Below are 8,075 nucleotides of genomic sequence, written 5' to 3' on the forward strand. Positions count from 1 at the left end.
CAACAGCCAGGCCCTACTACTGTTGCAACTACAACAGTAGCACCTACAACTGTTGCAACAACAACGGCAGCACCTACAACTACTGCTGCACCTACAACAGCAGGCCCTACTACTGTTGCCACTACAACAGCAGCACCTACAACTGTTGCAACAACAACACTATCACCTACAACTACTGCTGCTCCATCACCAGTGCAACCTACAACTACTAATTCACCTACAACTGCAGCCCCTACTAGCGGGTTGCAACAACAAACAGTAGCACTACAACTACTGCTGCTCCGACAACGGTGCAACCTACAACTACTGCTTCACCTACAACTGCAGCCCCTTCTACTGTTGTAACAACAACAGCAGCACCTACAACACTACTTGCTGCTCCAACCACGGTGCAACCTACAACTACTGCTGCACCTACAACAGCAGCACCTACTACTGTTGCAACAACAACAGCTGCACCTACAACTGCTGCTTGCTCCGACAACGGTGCAACCTACAACTACTGCTGCACCTACAAACAGCAGCACCTACTACTGTTGCAACAACAACAGCAGCACCTACAACTGCTGCTGCTCCGACAACGGTGCAACCTACAACTACTGCTGCACCTACGACAGCAGCACCTACTACTGTTGCAACAACAACAGCTGCACCTACAACTACTGCTGCTCCGACAACGGTGCAACCTACAACTACAGCTACACCTACAACAGCAGCACCTACAACTACTACTGTTGCAACAACAACAGCAGCACCTACAACTTTGCAACAACAACATTATCACCTACAACTACTGCTGCTCCATCAACAGTGCAACCTACAACTACTAATTCACCTACAACTGCAGACCCCTACTACTGTTGCAACAACAACAGTAGCACCTACAACTACTGCTGCTCCGACAACGGTGCAACCTACAACTACTGCTTCACCTACAACTGCAGCCCCTTCTACTGTTGTAACAACAACAGCAGCACCTACAACTACTGCTGCTCCGACCACGGTGCAAACCTACAACTACTGCTGCACCTACGACAGCAGCACCTACTACTGTTGCAACAACAACAGCAGCACCTACACACTACTGCTGCTCCGACAACGGTGCAACCTTACAACTACTGCTCACCTACAACTGCAGCCCCTTCTACTGTTGTAACAACAACAGCAGCACCTACAACTACTGCTGCTCCAACCACGGTGCAACCTACAACTACTGCTGCACCTACGACAGCAAGCAACCTACTACTGTTGCAACAACACAGCAGCACCTACACTACTACTACTGCTGCTCCGACAACGGTGCAACCTACAACTACTGCTGCACCTACAACAGCAGCACCTACTACTGTTGCAACAACAACAAGCTGCACCTACAACTGCTGCTGCTCCGACAACGGTGCAACCTACAACTACAGCTACACCTACAACAGCAGGCCCTACTACTGTTGCAACTACAACAGCAGCACCTACAACTGTTGCAAAAACAACAGCAGCACCTACAACTACTGCTGCACCTACAACTGCAGCCCCTACTACTGTTGCAACAACAAACATTATCACCTACAACTACTGCTGCTCCATCAACAGTGCAACACTACAACTACTAATTCACCTACAACTGCAGCCCCTACTACTGTTGCAACAACAACAGTATCACCTACAACTATTGCTGCTCCATCAACAAGTGCAACCTACAACTACTAATTCACCTACAACTGCAGCCCCTACTACTGTTGCAAACACAACAACAGTAGCACCTACAACTACTGCTGCTCCGACAACGGTGCAACCTACAACTACTGCTGCACCATCAACAGTGCAACCTACAACTACTGCTTCACCTACAACTGCAGCCCCTTCTACTGTTGTAACAACAAACAGCAACCACCTACAACTACTGCTGCTCCAACAACGGTGCAACCTACAACTACTGCTGCACCCACGACAGCAGCACCTACTACTGTTGCAACAACAACAGCAGCACCTACAACTACTGCTGCTCCGACAACGGTGCAACCTACAACTACTGCTTCACCTACAACTGCAGCCCCTACTACTGTTGTAACAAACAACAGCAGCACCTACAACTACTACTGCTGCTCCGACCACGGTGCAACCTACAACTACTGCTGCACCTACGACAGCAGCACCTACTACTGTTGCAAACAACAACAGCAGCACCTACAACTACTGCTGCTGCTCGAACACGGTGCAACCTACAACTACTGCTGCACCTACAAACAGCAGCACCTACTACTGTTGCAACAACAACAGCTGCACCTACAACTACTGCTGCTCCATCAACGGTGCAACCTACAACTACAGCTGCACCTACGACAGCAGCACCTACTACTGTTGCAACAACAACAGCTGCACCTACAACTACTGCTACTCCATCAACGGTGCAACCTACAACTACAGCTGCACCTACGACAGCAGCACCTACTACTGTTGCAACAACAACAGCAGCACCTACAACTACTGCTGCTCCGACAACGGTGGAACCTACAACTACTGCTTCACCTACAACTTCAGCCCCTACTACTGTTGCAACAACAACAGTATCACCTACAACTACTGCTGCTCCATCAACAGTGCAACCTACAACTACTAATTCACCTACAACTGCAGCCCCACTACTGTTGCAACAACAACAGCAGCACCTACAACTACTGCTGCTCCGACAACGTTGCAACCTACAACTACAGCTACACCTACAACAGCAGGCCCTACTAATGTTGCAACTACAACAGCAGCACATACAACTGTTGCAACAACAACAGCAGCACCTACAACTACTGCTGCACCTACGACTGCAGCCCCTACTACTGTTGCAAACCAACACAGCAGGCACCTACAACTACTGCTGCTCAGACAACGGTGCAACCATACAACTACTGCCTGCACCTACAACAGCAGCACCTACTACTGTTGCAACAACAACAGCTGCACTACAACTACTGCTAATCCATCAACGGTGGCAACCTCAACTACTGCTGCACCTACAACTGCAGCACCTACTACAGTTGCAACAACAGCAACCTACAACTGCTGCTGCTCCGACAAACGGTGCCACCCTACAACTACTACTGCACCTACGACAACTGCCACCTACGACAGTAGCACCTACTACTATTGCAAACAACAACAGCAGCACCTACAACTACTGCTGCTCCAACAACGGTGCAACCTACAACTACTGCTGCACCCACAACTGGGAGCCCCTACTACTGTTGCAACACAACAGCAGCACCTACAACTACTGCTGCATCCGACAACGGTGCAACCTACAACTACAGCTACACCTACAACAGCAGGCCCCCTACTACTGTTGCAACTCACAACAGCAGCACATACAACTGTTTGCCACAACAACAGCAGCACATTACAACTACCTGCTTGCACCTACGACTGCAGCCCCTACTACTGTTGGAACCACAACAGCAGCACCTACAACTACTGCTGCTCAGACAACGGTGCAACCTACAACTACTGTTGCACCTACAACTGCAGCACCTACTACTATTGCAACAACAACAGCAGCACCTACAACTACTGCTGTTCCGACAACGGTGCAACCTACAACTACTGCTGCACCCACAACTGGAGCCCCTACTACTGTTTGCAACCAACAAAAGCAGAACCTACAACTACTGCTGCACCTACAACTGCAGCCCCTACTACTGTTGCCAACAACAACAGCAGCACCTACACTACTACTGCTGCTCCTACGACAGCAGCACCTACTACTGTTGCAAACAACAACAGCAGCAACCTACAACTGCGCACCTACGTCTGTTGCCCTGACAACTGCAGCACCTACAACGGCTCGATCTGCAACTACAGCGCCTACTACTATAGCCCTTAGAAGGGTGACTTTCCGTTCTGTCCTAGACACATTTACTATTGAATTGGAGGATCCATCTTCTGATGATTTTAAAGGTCGGGCTACATTGGTGAAGGAACAGGTAACTTTTCCAATATAATCAAATCTGCTAGAACGCTTATTGCATTATGTTATCAGAGAGCTAAAGCACCCACTCAAAATATGAGAAACCTACTCCAGTTTCCATACTATGATAAGGAATTATTAAATTGATGAAAGACCAATAACGATCAAGTCATATAGTAAAGCTGTGAATTCCAAGGCAAAGGTTTATGTGAAAAAAAATGTTTTGTGTTTTCTACAGCTTACACCTGTTTACGAAAAAGCATTCCCTTCGTCCTTCAAATCACTAGATGTTGTTTCATTCAGGTAATCTTTTAAGACTATTAAGGTTTTATAATAAAGAGTAGGATCCTATATCTGATATTTCAAACAATATAATATTTTCTCTGTCTTTAGTAACGGATCAATCATCAGCGTCATTGAGGTTTCATTTGTAAGCACTCTGCTCCTAATAACACTGAGATTGAGAACACTTTGATCAACGCAACAGTCGCTGGATTCGACATTGAAAGCAGCTCCATTAGCGTAAATGGCATATGTAAGTAAATACTGAGTGCTACTTAATAAAAATAAAAATAAATTATACTTTTTTAAAATTAATGTTTGTTTTACTTTTTCCTCATTTACAGCTTCCACTGCTGCTCCAACGAACAGTAGCACCTACAACTACTGCTGCTCCGACAACGGTGCAAACCTACAACTACTGCTTCACCTACAACTGCAGCCCCTTCTACTGTTTGTAACAACAACAGCAGCACCTACAACTACTGCTGCTCCGACCACAGGGCAACCTACAACTACAGCTACACCTACAACAGCAGGCCCCTACTACTGTTGCAACTACAACAGCAGCACCAACAACAACAGCAGCACCTACAACTACTGCTGCACCTACAACTGCAGCCCCTACTACTGTTGCAACAACAGCAGCACCTACAACTACTGCTTCACCTACAACTGCAGCCCCTACTACTGTTGCAACAACAGCAGCACCTACAACTACTGCTTCACCTACAACTGCAGCCCCTACTACTGTTGCAACAACAACAGCAGCACCTACAACTACTGCTCCATCAACGGTGTGCAACCTACGACTACTGCTGCACCTACGACAGCAGCACCTACTACTGTTGCAACAACAACAGCAGCACCTACAACTACTGCTGACCTACAACTGCAGCCCTACTACTGTGCAACAACAACAGTATCACTACAACTACTGCTGCTCCATCAACAGTGCAACCTACAATACTAATTCACCTACAACTGCAGCCCCTACTACTGTTGCAACAACAACAGTAGCACCTACAAATACTAATTCACCTACCAATGCAGCACCTACTACTGTTGTAACAACAACAGCAGCACCTACAACTACTGCTGTTCCGACCACGGTGCAACCTACGACTACTGCTGCACCTACGACAGCAGCACCTACTACTGTTGAAACAACAACAGCAGCACCTACAACTACTGCTGCTCCGACAACGGGCAACCTAACAACTACTGCTGCACTACAACAGCAGCACCTACTTACTGTTGCAACAACAACAGCTGCACCTACAAACACTGCTGCTCCATCAACGGTGCAACCTACAATACTGCTTCACCTACAACTGCAGGCCTACTACTGAAGCAACAACAACAGCAGCACCTACAACTACTGCTGCTCCGACAACGGTGCAACCTACAACTACAGCTACACCTAAACTGCAGCCCCACTACTGTTGCAACAACAACAGCAGCACCTACAACTACTGCTGCTCAGAAACGGTGCAACCTACAACTACTGCTGCACCTACAACAATAGCACTACTACTGTTGCAACAACAACAGCTGCACCTACAACTACTGCTGCTCCATCAACGGTGCAACCTACAAATACTGCTTCACCTACAACTGCAGCCACTACTACTGTTGCAACAACAACAGCAGCACTACAACTACTGCTGCACCTACAACTGCAGCCCTACTACTGTTGCAACAACAACAGCAGCTACAACTACTGCTGCTCCATCAACGGTGCAAACTACGACTACTGCTGCACCTACGACAGCAGCACCTACTTACTGTTGCACAACAACAGCAGCACCTACAACTACTGCTGCACCTACAACTGCAGCCCCTACTACTGTTGCAACAACAACAGATATCACCTACACTACTGCTGCTCCATCAACAGTGCAACCTACAACTATAATTCACCTACAACTGCGCCCCTACTACTGTTGCAACAACAACAGTAGCACCTACAACTACTAATTCACCTACAACTGCAGCACATACTACTGTTGTAACAACAACAGCAGCACCTACAACTACTGCTGCTCCGACAACGGTGCAACCTACGACTACTGCTGCACCTACGACAGCAGCACCTATATACTGTTGCAACAACAACAGCAGCACCTACAACTACTGCTGCTCGACAACGGGCAACCTACAACTACTGCTGCACCTACCAGCAGCAGCCTACTAGGTTGCAACAAAACAGTGCACCTACAACTACTGCTGCTCCATCAACGGTGCAACTACAACTACTGCTTCACCTACAACTGCAGGCCCTACTACTGAAGCAACAACAACAGCAGCCACTACAACTACTGCTGCTCCGACAACGGTGCAAACCCAACTACAGCTACACCTACAACTGCAGCCCCTACTACTGTTGCAACAACAACAGCAGCACCTACAACTACTGACTGCTCAGACAACGGTGCAACCTACAACTACTGCTGCCACTACAACAATAGCACCTACTACTGTTGCAACAACAACAGCTGCACCTACAAACTACTGTGCTCCATCAACGGTGAACCTACAACTACTGCTTCACCTACAACTGCAGCCACTACTACTGTTGCACAACAACACAGCAGCACCTACAACTACTGCTGCACCACAACTGCAGCCCCTACTACTGTTGCAACAACAACAGCAGCACCTACACTACTGCTGCTCCATCAACGGTGCAACCTACGACTACTGCTGCACCTACGACAGCAGCACCTATACTGTTGCAACAACAACAGCAGCACTACAACTACTGCTGCACCTACAACTGAGCCCCTACTACTGTTGCAACAACAACAGTATCACCTACAACTACTGCTGCTCCATCAACAGTGCAACCTACAACTACTAATTCACCTACAACTGCAGCCCCTACTACTGTTGCAACAACAACAGTAGCACCTACAACTACTGCTTCACCTACAACTGCAGGCCCTACTACTGTTGCAACAACAACAGCAGCACCTACAACAATACTAATTCACTACAACTGCAGCACACTACTGTTGCAACAACAACAGTAGCACTACAACTACTGCTTCCCACAACTGCAGCCCCTTCTACTGTTGTAACAACAACAGCAGCACCTACAATATAATTCACCTACAACTGCAGCACCTATACTGTTGTACAACACAACAGCAGCACCTACAACTATGCTGCTCATCAAACAGTGCAAACCTACAACTACTAATTCACCTAAACTGCAGCCCCTACTACTTTGCAACAAAACAGTATCACCTACAACTACTGCTGCTCATCAACAGTGCAACCTACAACTACTAATTCACCTACAACTGCAGCCCCTACTACTGTTGCAACAACAACAGTAGCACCTACAACTACTGTCACCTACAACTGAGCCCCTTTACTGTTGTAACAACAACAGCAGCACTACAAATACTAATTCAACTACAACTGCAGCAACTACTACTACTGCTGCTCCATCAACGGTGCAACCTACGACTACTGCTGCACCTACGACAGCAGCACCTACTACTGTTGCAACAACAACAGCAGCACCTACAACTACTGCTGCACCTACAACTGCACCCTACTACTGTTGCAACAACACAGTATCACCTACAACTACTGCTGCTCCATCAGAGTGCAACCTACAACTCTACTACAACTGCAGCCCTACTACTGTTGCAACAACAACAGTAGCACCTACAACTACTAATTCACCTACACCTGCAGCACCTATACTGTTGTAACAACACAGCAGCACCTACAAACTACTGCTGCTCCGACCACGGTGCAACCTACGACTACTGCTGCACCTACGACAGCAGCCACCTTACTGTTGCAACAACAACAGCAGCACTACAAA

General features: G+C 47.6%; 1 long non-coding RNA gene across 1 annotated transcript; it reads left to right on the forward strand.

Moving 5' to 3' along the window:
- Positions 1 to 3,771: 3,771 nt before the first annotated feature.
- Positions 3,772 to 4,669, forward strand: LOC117487959. The gene is made up of 4 exons (XR_004556465.1): positions 3,772 to 3,968; positions 4,191 to 4,255; positions 4,346 to 4,487; positions 4,579 to 4,669. It is a non-coding gene; the product is annotated as an uncharacterized LOC117487959 (long non-coding RNA).
- Positions 4,670 to 8,075: the final 3,406 nt, after the last annotated feature.

This window comes from Trematomus bernacchii, unplaced genomic scaffold (assembly GCF_902827165.1).
Source record: "Trematomus bernacchii unplaced genomic scaffold, fTreBer1.1, whole genome shotgun sequence".
Lineage (NCBI taxonomy): Eukaryota > Metazoa > Chordata > Actinopteri > Perciformes > Nototheniidae > Trematomus > Trematomus bernacchii.